The sequence below is a fragment of the Anomaloglossus baeobatrachus genome, chromosome 2, assembly GCF_048569485.1.
Source record: "Anomaloglossus baeobatrachus isolate aAnoBae1 chromosome 2, aAnoBae1.hap1, whole genome shotgun sequence".
NCBI lineage: Eukaryota > Metazoa > Chordata > Amphibia > Anura > Aromobatidae > Anomaloglossus > Anomaloglossus baeobatrachus.
This window is the reverse complement of record NC_134354.1, coordinates 628,422,189-628,439,128: the sequence shown is the minus strand read 5'-3', so window position 1 is coordinate 628,439,128 and position 16,940 is coordinate 628,422,189. Positions and strand designations below refer to the sequence as shown.

At 48.0% G+C, this 16,940-nt stretch overlaps 1 protein-coding gene across 1 annotated transcript in view; it reads right to left on the bottom strand.

Moving 5' to 3' along the window:
• Positions 1-11,810, bottom strand: part of SLC25A30 (solute carrier family 25 member 30) — a 29,486-nt gene extending 17,676 nt beyond the window's left edge. The window contains exon 1 of the mRNA XM_075334386.1: positions 11,671-11,810. The gene's annotated coding sequence lies outside the window, so the exon portion shown is untranslated. The remainder of the gene's footprint in view (positions 1-11,670) is intronic.
• Between the last annotated feature and the right edge of the window lie 5,130 nt (positions 11,811-16,940).

Below are 16,940 nucleotides of genomic sequence, written 5' to 3'. Positions count from 1 at the left end.
AAAGGGACTGCTTCCATTGCTGCCACCATCTTCCCCAGGAAGTGCATGAGGCGCCTCAAGGGGTGTGACTGGCCTTGAAGTAGAGATTGTACCCCTGTCTGTAGTGACCGCTGCTTGATCAGCGGAAGCTTCACTATCGCCGAGAGGGTATGAAACTCCATGCCAAGGTATGTGAGCGATTGGGCCGGTGTCAGATTTGACTTTGGAAAATTGATGATCCACCCGAAACTCTGGAGAGTCTCCAGGGTAGCGTCGAGGCTGTGTTGGCATGCCTCTAGAGAGGGTGCTTTGATCAACAGATCGTCCAAGTACGGGATCACCGAGTGACCCTGAGAATGGAGGACCGCTACTACAGTAGCCATAACCTTGGTGAAAACCCGTGGGGCTGTTGCCAGGCCGAATGGCAGTGCCACGAACTGCAGGTGTTCGTTTCCTATGGCGAAGCGCAAGAAGCGCTGGTGCTCTGGGGCAATCGGAACGTGGAGATAAGCATCTTTGATATCGATCGATGCAAGGAAATCTCCTTGGGACATTGAGGCGATGACGGAGCGAAGGGATTCCCTCCGGAACCGCCTGGTCTTTACGTGTTTGTTGAGAAGTTTCAGGTCTAGGGCAGGACGGAAAGACCCGTCCTTCTTTGGGACCACAAACAAGTTGGAATAAAAACCGTGGCCCTGTTGATGAAGAGGAACAGGGACCACCACTCCTTCTGCCTTCAGAGTGCCCAGCGCCTGCAGAAGAGCCTCGGCTCTCTCGGGAGGCGGAGAAGACCTGAAGAATCGAGTCGGGGGACGAGAGATGAACTCTATCTTGTAACCGTGAGACAGAATGTCTCTCACCCAGCGGTCTTTTATTTGTGGCAGCCAGGTGTCGCAAAAGCGGGAGAGCCTGCCACCGACCGAGGATGCTACTAGAGGAGGTAGAAGTCATGAGGCAGCCGCTTTGTTAGCGGTGCTCCCAATGGCCTTTTTAGGACGTGACTTAGACCGCCATGCATCAGAGTTCCTTTGTTCTTTCTGAGACCTTTTGGACGAGGAGAATTGGGACCTGCCCGCGCCCCGAAAGGACCGAAACCTCGACTGCCCTCTCCTCTGTTGGGAGAGGTTCTGCTTGGGCTGGGGTAAGGATGTATCCTTTCCCTTGGATTGTTTGATGATTTCATCCAGGCGCTCGCCAAAGAGCCTGTCGCCAGAAATTGGCAAACCGGTTAAACGCTTTTTTGGAAGCGGAATCTGCCTTCCACTCCCGTAGCCACAAGGCCCTGCGGACTACTACCGAATTGGCGGTCGCAACTGCCGTACGGCTCACAGAGTCCAGGACAGCATTCATAGCGTAAGATGCAATTGCCGAGGTCTGGGAGGTAATGGAAGCCACTTGTGGCGCGGCCGCTTCAATTTTCGCTTGACCTGCTGATATAGCTTGTAGCGCCCATACGGCTTCGAAAGCTGGGGCAAAAGAAGCTCCGATAGCTTCATAGATGGATTTCATCCAGAGCTCCATCTGCCTGTCAGTGGCATCTTTAAGCGAGGCCCCATCTTCCACTGCAAGTATGGATCTAGCCGCCAGTCTGGAGATTGGAGGATCCACTTTGGGACATTGAATCCAACCTTTAACCACTTCCGGGGGAAAAAGATAACGTGTATCCTTAAGGCGCTTAGAGAAACGCTTATCCGGACAAGCATGGTGATTCTGGATTGCCTCTCTGAAATCAGAGTGGTCTAGAAACATACTCTGTGTACGCTTGGGGAACCTGAAGCGAGATTTCTCCTGCTGAGAATCAGACTCCTCCGCCGGAGGGGCTGAGGGAAGAATATCCAGCAACTGATGAATGGATGCAATAAGATCATTCACTATGGCGTCCCCGTCTGGAGAATTAAGATTGAGAGCGCTCCCAGGATCAGAATCCTGAACAGCTGTTTCCGCATCATCAACCAGAGAATCCCCCCGCTGAGACCCTAAACAATATGATGTCGAGGGAAATTCTAAGCGGGCTCGCTTAGACGATCTGGGGCTAGGTTCTAAGTCCGAACCCTCCGTCTGGGATGTATGAGATACCCCGTGAGGACATTGTTGGTCCAACTGAGGGGGGTCAGGGAACAATGATTCAACAGAGTCCCTTTGCTGAGATACCGGTCTGGACTGCAAGGCTTCTAGTATCTTAGCCATAGTCTCAGAGAGTTGATCCTTAAAGGCTGCAAACTCAGTCCCCGTCACCTGGACAGTGTCAACAGGTGGCTCCCCCTGGGCCCCTCTTAGCAGAGGATCCGGCTGAGGAAGTGTCACAGGGGTCGAACACTGTACACAATGAGGGTCAGTGGAACCTGCCTGTAGCTGGGTCTTACATGCGGCGCAGGCAACATAATAAGCCTGTGTTTTGGCACCCCTGCCTTTTATGGGCGCCATGCTATAGTTTTCCCTGAGTAACACAATAGGGTATATAGCCAGAAAGAACTGTGCTCATACAGTGTAAATTATATACAGTACACAAATAATGTACCCATACAATACAGCACCATGGGGCTAGCACCACATGTGCTGTTTACCAGCCGCCTAAGCGGTTGTGAGGCCACCAGAGACCGTGTCTGTGTCTCCCATGAATATGTCCCTCTCTGCAGCGTCGGTGGAGCTGACAGGAATGGCTGCGGCGACCTGACGAGCTGAGGAAGCTGTGGGCGTGGCCTAGAAAGAGCGCGAAACGGGCGCTCATACTGTGTACAGTGAGGGGAGTGGAGCATGTAAATCATACTCCAGCCCTCATTGCTGCTCGCTCCGTGCAGCGTCCCGCCCTTCCCCTGCCTGTCAAAGCTGAGGGCGGGAGAAAAAAAGGGAAACTAGGCCGCAATGAGGCCGGGGACTGTAGTAATAAACGCGGCCGCCGTAAAAGCGCGGTCGCGTGAAAGTCCCCGGCGAACTACAAGTCCCAGCCGCGCCGCAGTGTCCCGTGGCAACGGCGGTCAGTGCGGTAGCCCTTACATATAAACACACTCAGCGACGCTGAGTGTGTAATGGCACATATAGACCCGGTCAGCGCCGCGGTCCCCGGTGCACTAGCACACCCAGCAAAGCTGAGGTGATGCCGTGCGCGGTCCCCATAGGGATACAGAGTACCTTTAAGATGCAGGGCCATGTCCCTGAACGGTATCGGCTCCTATCCATCAGGCTCCACAGGAGTTGTGGATGAAGCCCGGTCTCAGTGCCTGGAGACCGATAAGATCCCACTTCACCCAGAGCCCTAAGGGGGATGGGGAAGGAAAAACAGCATGTGGGCTCCAGCCGCCGTACCCGCAATGGATACCTCAACCTTAACAACACCGCCGACAAAAGTGGGGTGAGAAGGGAGCATGCTGGGGGCCCTATATGGGCCCACTTTTCTTCCATCCGACCTAGTCAGCAGCTGCTGCTGACTAATCTGTGGAGCTGTGCTGTGCGTGTCTGACCTCCTTCGCACAAAGCAAAAACTGAGCAGCCCGTGGGAGCACGGGGGGTGTATTGGCAGAAGGGGAGGGGCCTAACACTTTTAAGTGTAGTACTTTGTGCGGCCTCCGGAGGCATAGCCTATACACCCAATTGTCTGGGTCTCCCAATAGAGCGAAAAAGAAAAGTCATTTGCAGAGAATGGAAGCATTTATACCGATGTACTGATCGATCATGTAGCACTCACTATATCAGGGAACCCCAACCTGTGCCTCGCTGGCCCAGGTCTTGTGGCTCATGGCCATCTTCCAGCTTGGTACATTAGCACCAAGTCTGGCAAACAGCTATAACGAGATCTTCACATGGTGACTTGTGAATAGCCCCATACAGAAGATCAGATCTGAAGAACCCCTGGATTTTGGTATACTTTGTCATTATACTGGTAGTGGGGGCTCTGGGTGTCCCTACTGTGCGGGGGGGCAGGAGCTGAATGTGGCTTTCAAGGTCAGAAAGGTCTGGGGACTCTGTACTATATTAAAGGGAACCTGTCATCAGAAATTTCGCCCAAAAGCTAAAAGATTCCCCCTCTGCAGCTCCTGGGCTGCATTCTAGGAAGATCCCTGTTATTATTGTGCCCCATGTGAGACCAAAATAAAGCCTTTATAAAGTTCTACCTTTTTGTATGCAGCTTCTGTAAATCCGTCCCGGGGGCGGGCTCTCTGCCGTCCGTTATTCTGTCCCCTGGTCCTGTATGCCGCCCCCATCGCTCCTTTCCATATCTGATGCACCGCCCACTGCTCCAGCCATCCCCGCGCATGCCCAGTGCCAGTCTCACAGGACTGAGCAGTTTGACCGCTGGTGACGTGTGCGCAGGCAAGTGATTATGGACGGGACTGTGACTTATCAGCAAGTACCCGGCCATAATCTCTTGAGCGCGCAAACCTCTCCAGCGGTCAGACACACTGTGCTCAGGGTAGTGCTAGACTGTATGGGCTGCTTCCAGGGATGACGTCCCTTTGTCATGTGATAGGGGCGTGTTCAAAATACTATCACATGACAAAGGGACGTCATCCCTGAAAGCAGCCCATACAGTCTAGCACTACCCTGAGCACAGTGTGTCTGACCGCTGGAGAGGTTTGCGCGCTCAAGAGATTATGGCCGGGTACTTGCTGATAACAGTCACAGTCCCGTCCATAATCACTTGCCTGCGCACACGTCACCAGCGGTCAAACTGCTCAGTCCTGTGAGACTGGCACTGGGCATGCGCGGGGATGGCTGGAGCAGTGGGCGGTGCATCAGATATGGAAAGGAGCGATGGGGGCGGCATACAGGACCAGGAGGCAGAATAACGGACGGCAGAGAGCCCGCCCCCGGGACGAATTTACAGAAGCTGCATACAAAAAGGTAGAACTTTATAAAGGCTTTATTTTGGTCTCACATGGGGCACAATAATAACAGGGATCTTCCTAGAATGCAGCCCAGGAGCTGCAGAGGGGGAATCTTTTAGCTTTTGGGCGAAATTTCTGATGACAGGTTCCCTTTAAGGAAGGCTCGCCTGTCAGACCCTGACAACAAGACACCGGGCACTGGAATTCCAACTGCCCAATCTTTCTCTTACCCGACATCATCTATCAAGGGAGAGTCAGAAGTCTCCACTACAGTCGGCTGCCAGTCATCTAAGGCTGGTTTCAGACCTCCGTGTTTCAGGTACGTGTGACATCAGTTTTTACCACGGATGCCAGACGTACCCATGTTATTATTTACCGTTACTCACATGTCCGTGTTTTCACATGGACCGTATGACCTCTCATGACCCCGCACACGTCCGTTTTTTTCTCTAGCAGCACGGGTGTCATACGGATCACACACTGACGTGATCCGCGTGACACATACCGGAGGAAAACACAGGTCTTTTTAATAAAAAGATTTTCTATATTTACCTCTCTCCAGCGCTCCTGACCCCCGCTCATTATACTCACTGAATATTCAGTGCCCTGTGGAGCTGGAAGCTAAACCAGCGCTGGAGACTTCAGTGCCAGGGACCGCATCACTGGGAGAGTAAACAGCAGAGTGTGTGTGTTCAGTGTATACATGCATGTGCGCTATGTGTGTATATTATGTGCTCAGTGTATACGCATACGTGTGTCATCAGGATGTCAGAGTTCATTGGGAACTCCGATGACCTCCTGGATGTCACTGTGCTTGCAGAATACTCACCTGTCCCTGTAGTGCTGTCCCCAGCGCTGCTCCGGCTTCCAGGTCCCGAGTGCAGTGAATAATCGATGAATATAATGAGGTAAATATGGAAAATCTTTTTATTTCACAGACCCGTGTTTTCTCCGGTACCTGTCACACGTATGCAAACATGGATGTCACACGTGTGACATGTACACGTGACACGCGTATGACCATAACCATGCGTGTGACTGGTACCTGATTAAACACGGACGTCTGAAATCAGTTTAAATGTGTATGGAGGAATACATTTACTTTAAAGGGGATATTCACTATTTGAACAACCCCTTAAGGGCTTATTCAGACGGGTGATTTTTTTTATTTATTTTTTTTTTTTTACACAAGAAAAAAAAAAAAAAATAGATTTTTTTTGGTATCAGACTTTGATCAGTGTAATCCAAGTGTCAGTTTTTCTTGAAGATAGGTAGGAAAAAAAAAATAAAAAAATTTCTCCATTTTCACAGTCCATGAAAATCAGACATCTGAATGAGACCTTCATGAAACAGTGCCCCATCTAACACCATACACTCCATTCCAGCAATGAGTCGTGAACGCTAAAGCCAAGCTCACACAAACGAGCAGTACATTGCATTTTCCATGGAGCACCGTTTCATTGTGGTACCATAGCTATATCCAGAACTAGTCAGAGGACTGGAAAACTCAACCTGATCATAATCTGGTGACATGACCTGCATTAGTTACCATGAAGCCCGGTGCAGGGACATTTTGTGCTTGTACCTGGACTCCTGCCAAGCTAACCATATTTATGTATACACTCAGTAACAGCATGCATTCCTATGCAACATCACACATTCACTGTCTACATACTGCACAATTTGTAGGAGCTTAGTCAAAAAAAAAAAAAAAAAAAAAAGTACTGGATTATATTTAAAAGGGAATCTGTCGGCAGGTTTTTGCTATGTAATCTGATACCAGCATGATGTAGAGGCCGAGAGCCTGATACAAGCGATGTGTCACTTACTGAGCTGTCAATAAGTTTTTATTAAAACAGTATTTTATAAGCAGGAGCTTATCACTATAGGACAAGGCAGCATCTCATGCCTTCTAGTTAACCGCTAGGCAAACGGGTGGGAATAACTAGCAAAACACAACCCAGCTATTAAATATTCTGCAGCACCTAATCAAATAACAGTGCATTTCACAAACTTTTCTGCCTATTTTAGAAAGTATACATCCGATCTCACAACTAAAGGTGTGTATAGAATCAGCATGATAGCACCAGTATAGCACCGGCTTTAGTTTATATAGGACAATCCTGGTGGTTGGTCCTCTATATAAAAGGAAAAAAAAAAGAAGGAGGTTGTCCACTAGGTTTACATTGACAGCTAGAGGCCAGGGTCTGACACCTGGCACCACCGCCAACCAACTGTTCTCAGAGCCAGAGGAGGCAGGTGACCGGAAGTGCTCAGTTCCAGAGCTGCCCCATCCCGCACATCCACCTCGATAAGAGGTGGGTGCGCAGTACCAGCCGCTATCAGAAGATGGAGCAGCTCCAGAGCAGAGCATTGTCTGCTGTTGGAGGCGGCTCCATCGACAGCTGATTGATTGGGGTGTCAGACCCTGGCCGATTAGACATTGATGACCTCTCCCAAGGATAGCCCATCAATGTTAAAGTAATTGATAACCTCTAAAGGAAAATTAACTGTAAAGCAGGCTTAAAAATAAAAAGAGTGAGACTGTTATACCTGCAGAGCAGCGGTGGTCATGACCACTTTGGTTAGTCAAATCTGCACTTGTTGAAATAAATACAAAATGCAGGGACATAAAAACCTCAACAGTATCAAGAGCGGAGCGATGGGACGGGGATTGAATCTATTCCAAGATACAAGGAAACGTTCTGCATCAACTGATAAAAGCAAATAGCCAAACGGTGGAATGTCACTGTCCTTCCGCAAGGTCACCGAGGACCGGGGCTGTACAGCAATGCCCCGTCCGTCATCTAGATCCACTCACTGCAGTCAAACTGGTTTAAGTGGTGGAGGTAAGAATTATCACAGATCAAAGCGTCCGCCTCCACAAGAATGTCCTGAAGGTGAGAACTTGCTTGCAGCTAACATTGCATTTAATTAGGGGTCAGGTGAAGAACTAATCTTTCCTGCTAGACAATGTCAGCTATAGAGAAAAGGGAGGTCTCAGAGCCTGGGAAGTGCTGCACAGGGACTGCTAGAGAGTGCAGTAACCTGAATCACATGGCACATCACCCCACATAATATATACCCATTTATTCTACATGGAAATTAACCTTAACGGGATCCGTCACCTCTCCTGACATGTACGGCTTATGGCTATGTGCGCACTGGGAAATGAAATTTCCTTGCGTAAATTCCGCAGGCTCTCAAAGATCTTATCACCTGCGGGAAAAATCCGCATCAAATCCGCACGCGGATTGTCGCGTTTTGTTGCGGATTTGGTGCGGATTTGGTGCGGTTTTTCCGCAAGCTGTTCCCTGCGTGATTTTTACATTAGATTAGGGAAAACCCGCAGCTACCTGTGGAAAAGAAGTGACATGCACTTGTTTTTGCTGCGGGATTTCCGCAGCAAAACATGCAGCTGTCAAATTCCGCCTAGTGCGCACAGGATTTTTTTTTCTCCATAGGATTTGCTGGTGATTCACTGCAGAGATGTTATGAACATTTTCTGCAGCGAAACATGCAGCAAATCCGCGGAAAATCCACGGCAAAATCCGGTAAGTGCGCACATAGCCTAAAACAGTATTTCTGGAGCATCTTCTCATTACTCTGCATTGTACCTACAGGAAGTTTATGTACTCATGTTGGGTTTTTGCGCGCTTTTTTTCTGCAGACAAAAAATAAATAAATAAATAAAATAAAAAAAAATGTAAAAAGAAAAAGAAAAAAAAGCAGCTGAAAAAAAAATAGCACTTTTTTTTATTGTGTTTGCGCATTACCACTTGTGTTTTTCCTGCTTTTTTAGTTATGGACATTGTGGGGGTTTAGGCGCTGTACCCACGCAATCGCCGCCAGGTCACAGGCTGATGTTACAGCAGGGTCCCGGTTCTCACTGCCCGGGGCGCTCCCTTGCAGTTTAACCCCCTGAATGCTGCAATCAGCGAGATCGCAGCATTTAGAAGGCAGGGTGAGGAATCACTTACCTCTCCCTAGTGATAGAGTCCCCTGTAATGTGATCACAGGGACCCTATCGCTGCCATAGTGACGCTGGGTTGTCACCACGACGACCCCGGGTTACTGAGCTACGGAGAGAGCCTCACACACCATGCTGTATGCACAATGTGTGAGGCAAAGTGCTGTGCTAAAATCCCTTGCTGTGATAAAACACTGCAGGGGATTATAGAAACGCAGAAAAAAAAAAATAAAAGCAGAAACAATTGATATACTGCTTCTTTTTTCAGCAACAAAATCTGCAAGGAAAAAAGAAAAAAAAAAACTTGTGCACAGCAAGTCAGGATTCTCAGACTAAGCTGGGATGCTTTTTCCTTGCTTTTACCGATTAAGCTAAGCAAGGAAAAATGCATGAAAAGAATGCAAAAAAAAAAAACAAAAAAAAACACAAAACACGTGCGCGCATAGCCTAAATATTGAAAATCGGAGGTCACCAGTCAAAAATTTGATCCCTTGGCTCTAACTTGGTCAGAGTAAGCCCCCCCTGGTAACACCCAGCTCTCTAAACTTATTAAAAAGAATTTTTAAGAGGAATAACTGAGGAACAGCATAAAATAGAGTCATAAGAAAAGATGCTCCAGAAAGGTTACATTTACTAAAAACAGACATGGCGAAGGAGGGGGGGGGGGTGATCTGGGAATCGGCGGTGCCTGATCGGAGCAAACCTACAACAACAAGCCTGGGTCCAGAAGGCAGCTACTATCAAGAGGGGTAAAATAGTTTGCTGTTCTTTGCAGCAGAAAAATATTTGCAGCTCCCTGTAAAGCCTCAGAAGATTCTTTTAGTCTCCAAGTAATGAGAATAGCTGTAGGTAAATAGAAGAAGAAAATATGTCAGCATCTGCACCAAGTTTCTAAGCGGCCTCGAGCCAACCTCAGACATTCTGCACTTAGCCTTCAAGAAAAATGGAGCTGAAATACAAAACAGCCCCTAGACAAGAGGGGTGATTCAGGGGGGAGAAGAAACTGCAGAAGACGTTCTATAGTCAGATATAGCGGAGGACATGTCACCGCTACCAGCCCATTGTTCACTGCTCCTACTAGCTATGCAAGGGAGAATATCAGCAGACCCAGACATTATATTAGGGAGGCCAGTGCCCATCTGAGACATCTGCAGGTCTGAGGCCACCAAACAGATTGAGAAGGAGCCTGTCCGGAGAAACCGCCAGAGCTAACCACAAGCAGCATGGAGACCAATTCCACGGTGCGATGTCTGACCCTAAAACAGCATTTCAGAGCAAACACCATGGCAAGTTAATGCGGGGCACATGGCGATGTGTCACCTGGGAGGCTCCAGTCGGGGTTCTCTCCGCCCACTTCACCTTGATTGACAGTCTCTCCCTATGATTAAGTTCCTTGCAATGAAGAAGCCGGTCAGTAAAGAGTGCAGCTAGAATCTGCAGGTTTCCTGTGAGCTCCAGGCAGAATGTGTGACTGGAGCAAAACATCGCCCATTATATTACCGAGGAGGAAAACCTGGCAAACATTAGGAAGCACTCAACACATCGTCCCCGTCTGCATCTACGTGATTTACTGGTGTCCGGGCTCAGCTCATTACTGCATGGACTGAATCAACATGGACAGATGGACAGAGATACAAGAGCGGAGATCGTCCTGCAGGGTCCGGACAATATCGACCCACACTTATCTGTGTCAACAAATCACAGGAGACATCCTGGAGTCAGCACATACCGCCATCTGCCTCCAGGCTGCTTCCCTTAGATAAGACACCCGCACACAAGTGTTCCTCATGATATTCATCCCATAGGATGGCTCACCTTCTACAGAGACATTTGTGCTACCTCCGTGCAGCAAGATGAAGTCACGAAAAAGGGGATTTCCAGGCTGAAGTGGAAGAGTAGTCACTGACTGCAGCCTGACAGATGGTGACAGCACACGATGCGCACACTGTCAGGATCCAGCATGTGGGTGAACAGTGACTTACATATTTGCGTTCAGATGGACTCCTCTATGCTCTTCTATTGAGAGCGGCCAGATGAGACCCACGTGATGGAAAGTACGCAATCCGAATATATGTGGTCAGGAGACAACCCACATGCGGATACAAGGGGATCGTGACAGTGTGCACATCACACACCAACACCATGTAACAGTCTACAGTCAGCGTGCATAGACGTCTTGCAGTATTGCATATGATTGGCTTAGTTGCTGTATTTTGATAAAAATCACTTAGGAAATTTTCACTTGAGGACTAGCAATCCTGCTGCCATACAGTTCTCTGTCCATGCGTCCTGTATACCTCCACCACCCCCTGAGTTTTCTGCCTATGCAGTGTACACAGGAAGCTGCCAATCAGTGGTGGGTTTATAGAGCTCAGTAGTCAGAGGACTGGTAGATCTCCATCAGATAAAACTGATCATAAATGCAGCAAGCAGCCCAGTAAGTGATACCTCTATGGAATCAGGGTCTCTGCCCCTTCATCATGCTGCTCTCAGGTGGGGGACCAGAGACCTGTTCATACGTAGAGTAAAGGCTGGTTGGGTCCAATTTCCAGGACTCTTCGCGAGCTGAAGCAGGTCAGCCGCTCCCAGAACCCTTTGCAGCACTGGGTCTTATTTCAGGGCACTGAGGCTGGCGCCGACATCACAGCACTCCTCTATACTAAGGAACCTGCACAACTTCAGACACGTGAGAGGAGGCGGACAGGAGACACGGCCCACGGGGGAGACACGGCCCACGGGGGAGACACGGCCCGGAGGAGGGAGGACCCCCGATACGGCACAAGCCCCCACCACGTGACACACGGGCTCCGGCTCCCGGCCCTCAGCACAGGACTAAACCCCCGAACAATGACATCACGTGACTCATCCATCCCCGGACCGCACCCCTCCGGTACATACCGCTCGTGCGGGTACTCTCGGCTCAGGCCCGGCCGCGGAGCTGCGGAGCTGCCCCCTCAGAAATGAAAGAGCTTCCGATGTAGTGAAGGCTGAAGAGACGTGTCCCTGCCCACAACCTTAGTGGTTCCGCCCAGCACCGCCTGCGCCACACCTTCCGGACGGAAAGCCAAGGATACGTCTTGACTCTACCTCGCCCCGCCCATATACCGGAAAGAAGGCTTGTGATTGGGTGGGAGAGGGGGAAATCGCTGTGAAGAGCACGTGAAGCGGGAGTGAGCTGTAAGGGGCGTGGTCTGTTTTATTTATGGGCGGAGACTGAGAGCTCCCGCGCTGAGCTATTCCTAGCGCCGTCAGTCACTGACATTGGGCTGCACTTAGTGTCTGGGGGCGGGTCTGCTGGGGGCGCCAGGCGCTGTACTCCAGGGCGGTCAGCAGCATGCGTGTGTGCAAGCGGCAGCAGAGAGCCAACTAGCCTGTACATGGACTGCTGTAGGGGCCGGCGTGTTAGAGATCCTGTGGCCGTCTGTCTGCACACTGTTTTTGATGCGGTTTTGAGTGTAGTTTTGCCATCTGCATGCCTACTCCTAGCCTATGTGCACACGTTGTTTTTAGGCCTTGTGTGCATGGTGCGGTTTTTGCCGCGTTTTTTCGGTGCAGTTTTGGTCTCAACTGCATGAATTTCCTTCCCCAGCAAAGTCTGAGATTTCATTTTTGCTGTCCGCACATTAGAGTTTATTTGGCTGTGTCTTTGTGGTGACCATAAAGTTGCAGCATGCCAATTCTTTTGGCATTTTTCACTGCGTTTTTCTCCCATTGAATTCAATGAGGTGTGGAAAACTGCAATGAAAAATCCGTTTTGGTGCATTTTTCTGACTATAAAAAGGAGAGAAGCTCCGCGTCACCGATAAAGTAGGTGCTCTAGGGTAAAAAGTAGCACATAGAAAAAGAGTAACCCCGGCACACTACAACTCCCAGAAAAAAGGCAAAATGCAAAAAGTTGTATGCAATATTTTTATTAACACAATAGTTCCTTGAATGTTTTTTTCAGAAAAAATGAATGTGGTCCAACAAACTGGACGTTTCGGCCACAGGCCTTCGTCAACATGGACTATTATCTGATAAATATACAAAAATTACAGTCAAAATTACATTCATAATAAAATGAAGGAGTTTTTTCATGCCTGCCAACATCATTTTTAATAACAGACAAGGACATATTATAGGGGTAGAAACATATTGTGATACATAGTAAAGTTGATCCCATATGTTCATGAACTGATAGGTACAGGTGAATAAGCGGTGCATAACCTAGGACCTGGATGATTATACTAATGCCAGTGATGGAGGTGTGTGCCCATCAAAGTCTATGGAAGTCCGACCAAAGGTAGAAAAAGTGGAGATAAAAGAACATAAAAGAAGAAAGGAGGAAATAAAGAGCAGGAAAGTGAAGACAAGAAAAGAACGAGATAGAAGGAAATACATGCAAAAACTGGAAGGCCTCTGTAATAGCACTCACCGTGCACAATCAAATATATGCAAATATTCGGTAGAAGGGCTAGGAGTTTATGGGAATGAGTAGAGTCTCATATGTTTATCACTATAATGAAAAAGATGTATTAGTGAAACGTAATGCAAATATGTGTTATACATAAGAACAATACTGTCCGCTGCATATTGAGTATATGTACAGAAAAAATGTGGTACCTGTGTCAATTTGCATACCCATAATTGGAACGGTATACACGTCAAGGGTATTCAATGCTAGTACATCGATGCTATACTGTGTGTAGCACTAAAATGGTGCTGCAGAATTAGACCTTAATAGAAAAAATCATATCTCATGTTAGGGACCATCGTGAAGAAAAATGTACTTATATAGTATCATAGAGGAATTTACCTATATGTATGGTGCCAAGGAAGGAAGGAGCAGCATGTATCTGGTCACATAACACAGGGGAATAACCATAAACTGGTGCTTGAATTGAATCCTATCTCCACCTGGAGAGAACTATAGATACATCAATAGTATGCGTATAAGTAATAAGCTATAACAATGATACTGTACACTATGACTGCATGGATAAAGCCAGTTACCTGCTGAGAAGCAGTGAAGCAAGAAACTTGTAATGGCTGATAAACAATCCTGTATGTGCTGTATCAGTGTGGTCGTTCTATGATAGAAGTGAACAATCATAAATACTAAAGTCTGAAGGGAATACCGCATACAGAGTGCATTTCCAATAATCAAATACCTATGTCATCAGGCAGTAAGGGAAAACTGTAGCCGGTAGAACCGGAAGTGCAATTGCCCGGACCTTGCAAAGATAGAAGTGATAAGTCATATAATCCATATAATTATCGCATTCAAAGAAAGTTTAAGCGCATAGAAAAGGGGAAAGAGAGAGGTCGGCTGCCACTACTTACCAAACCGCTGCTGGACGTGTGTTCTGTGACAAGTCACCTGCACAGTGAGCTATGTCCAGCGTTCTTATGTATAACACATATTTGCATTACGTTTCACTAATACATCTTTTTCATTATAGTGATAAACATATGAGACTCTACTCATTCCCATAAACTCCTAGCCCTTCTACCGAATATTTGCATATATTTGATTGTGCACGGTGAGTGCTATTACAGAGGCCTTCCAGTTTTTGCATGTATTTCCTTCTATCTCGTTCTTTTCTTGTCTTCACTTTCCTGCTCTTTATTTCCTCCTTTCTTCTTTTATTATGTTCTTTTATCTCCACTTTTTCTACCTTTGGTCGGACTTCCATAGACTTTGATGGGCACACTCCTCCATCACTGGCATTAGTATAATCATCCAGGTCCTAGGTTATGCACCGCTTATTCACCTGTACTTATCAGTTCATGAACATATGGGATCAACTTTACTATGTATCACAATATGTTTCTACCCCTATAATATGTCCTTGTCTGTTATTAAAAATGATGTTGGCAGGCATGAAAAAACTCCTTCATTTTATTTATGAATGTAATTTTGACTGTAATTTTTGTATATTTATCAGATAATAGTCCATGTTGACGAAGGCCTGTGGCCGAAACGTCCAGTTTGTTGGACCACATTCATTTTTTCTGAAAAAAACATTCAAGGAACTATTGTGTTAATAAAAATATTGCATACAACTTTTTGCATTTTGCCTTTTTTCTGGGAGTTGTAGTGTGCCGGGGTTACTCTTTTTCTATGTACATTTTTCTGACTAGACTCCGGGTTGGTGAGGATTGATTGCTGGTATTTGGCCAGATACTGCTCCCCATATAAAGTCTATGAGGACCAGAATCTGGTGCAAAGGGGTAGGAGCAAGCGCTTCATACTCTGATCACCAGTCGGCTGTCACATTGCTGGCTCGGCAGCTCTTTCATCTTCTAGAGCCAGCCACTCATTAGGCTCATAACATATTCACTGCTTCCCTGCTCACCGGTGGCTGTGATTGGTTGCAGGCAGATCCGCCCACACTGAGTGATGGCTGTCTCACTGCAACCAATTACAGCCCCCGGTGGGCGGGTCTATATCGTGCAGTAAAATAAATTAAAAAAAAAAAAAAACTGCGGCCCACCCCCCCCCATTTTGATACCAGCCAAGGTAAAGCCACACGGCTGAGGGCTGGTATTCTCAGGATGGGGAGCCCCATGTTATTGGGAGCCCCCCAGCCTGAAAATATCAGCAAGCAGCTGCCCGGAAATGCTGCATCCATTAGATGACAGTCTTTGGACTCTACCTGGCTCATCCCGATTACCCTGGTGCAATAGCAATCAGGGTAATAAGGAGTTAATGGCAGCAGCCCATAGCTGCGGTTAAGTCCTATCTTAGTGATGGCAGGCGTCTGAGACACCCCCCTTCATAACTAAACTGTAAGTGAAAGTAAATAAACACAATCACCCAAAAATCCTTTAAAATAAAACACAAAAAAAGCCCCTTCTTTCACCACTTTCTTAACCCCTTAAACACCCCTCTAGGTCTGACGTAATCCACACAAGGTCCCACGACGCATCCAGCTCTGCTACATCTGACAATCACAGCGAGCGGCCATAGAACATGACTGCTCGCTGTGCGGGTCAGGCCGCAAGTGAAGTGAGCCGCACGGGATCAGCGGTGAGTTCAGCTGTCACCGCACATCACCTGACTGAAGTCACCGGTGATCTCACGCTCACTTCAGCCATGGATTTGCAGTAGAGGTGGAGGACTCCAGCCATTAGCGTCTTTAGGCATGTGCGAGTTGTGCGGCCGCACAGGGCGCCGACAGCAGAGGGGGCGCTTAGGGAGCAGCTGTTTACTTTCACTTTGCTGCTCGCGCCCCTGCCCCCTCCTCTGTGCCCTGCGTCTGGTCTCCTCTTGCTCGGTACAGCCTCAGGCAGGGGGCGCCCTCCTCTCCCTACACAGCCTCCAGCACGGAGCGCCCCTGCCCCCTCCTCTGTGCCCTGCGTCTGGTCTCCTTCCGCTCGGCACAGACTCGGGCAGGGGGCGCCCTCCTCTCTTCTCCCTACACAGCCTCCAGCACGGAGCGCCCCTGCCCCCTCCTCTGTACCCTGCGTCTGGTCTCCTCCCGCTCGGCACAGCCTCAGGCAGGGGGCGCCCTCACCTGCTCTCTGCTCTGTGTCCTCTAGTCTTTACCATAGAGAGGGGGGAGGGGCAGCAGCAGCTCTGCCGGAGATGCAGTTCCGATGAAGAGATGGATGTTTGAAAACCGCGCCAAAGACCACTGGTGCAGGAGATGGATTTAACGTGACTTTATTCCATATTCAGGTCTACGCGTTTCAGGAGCGTCCGCTCCCTTCCTCAGGACAATACAGGCACAAGCAACATCAAAATCAGCAATCAAAGAATGAACCGAAAACTTTATACCTTCCGGTGTGACGTCATTGATACGCCCACTTCAACCAGAAAAGAAAAAAATCGGCGGGAATTACATACATTCATTGAATAAAACAGTGCCATGATTTCAATGCAAAAACCGCTTTTCCTTGTCATAAACATGTCTATTAAAATTGTCATAAAAACTCCAGATAAAATAAAAAAAGAGAAAGGAAAATTGGAGTCCCGTGTATTTGTGACAGTGAAAAAATTATATATATATATATACAAAGAAAAATTATGTGTGGAGAATAAACCAAGCAATGAATCAGAATAGAACCTGCAGGACATCAGATTCATATGTGTAAGGAATGTGACGGGGGATTAGACCATTAAACCATACCGAACAGGTAGTGGTATATATGAGAACCCGCTCCTGCAACACCAAACGTCAAAT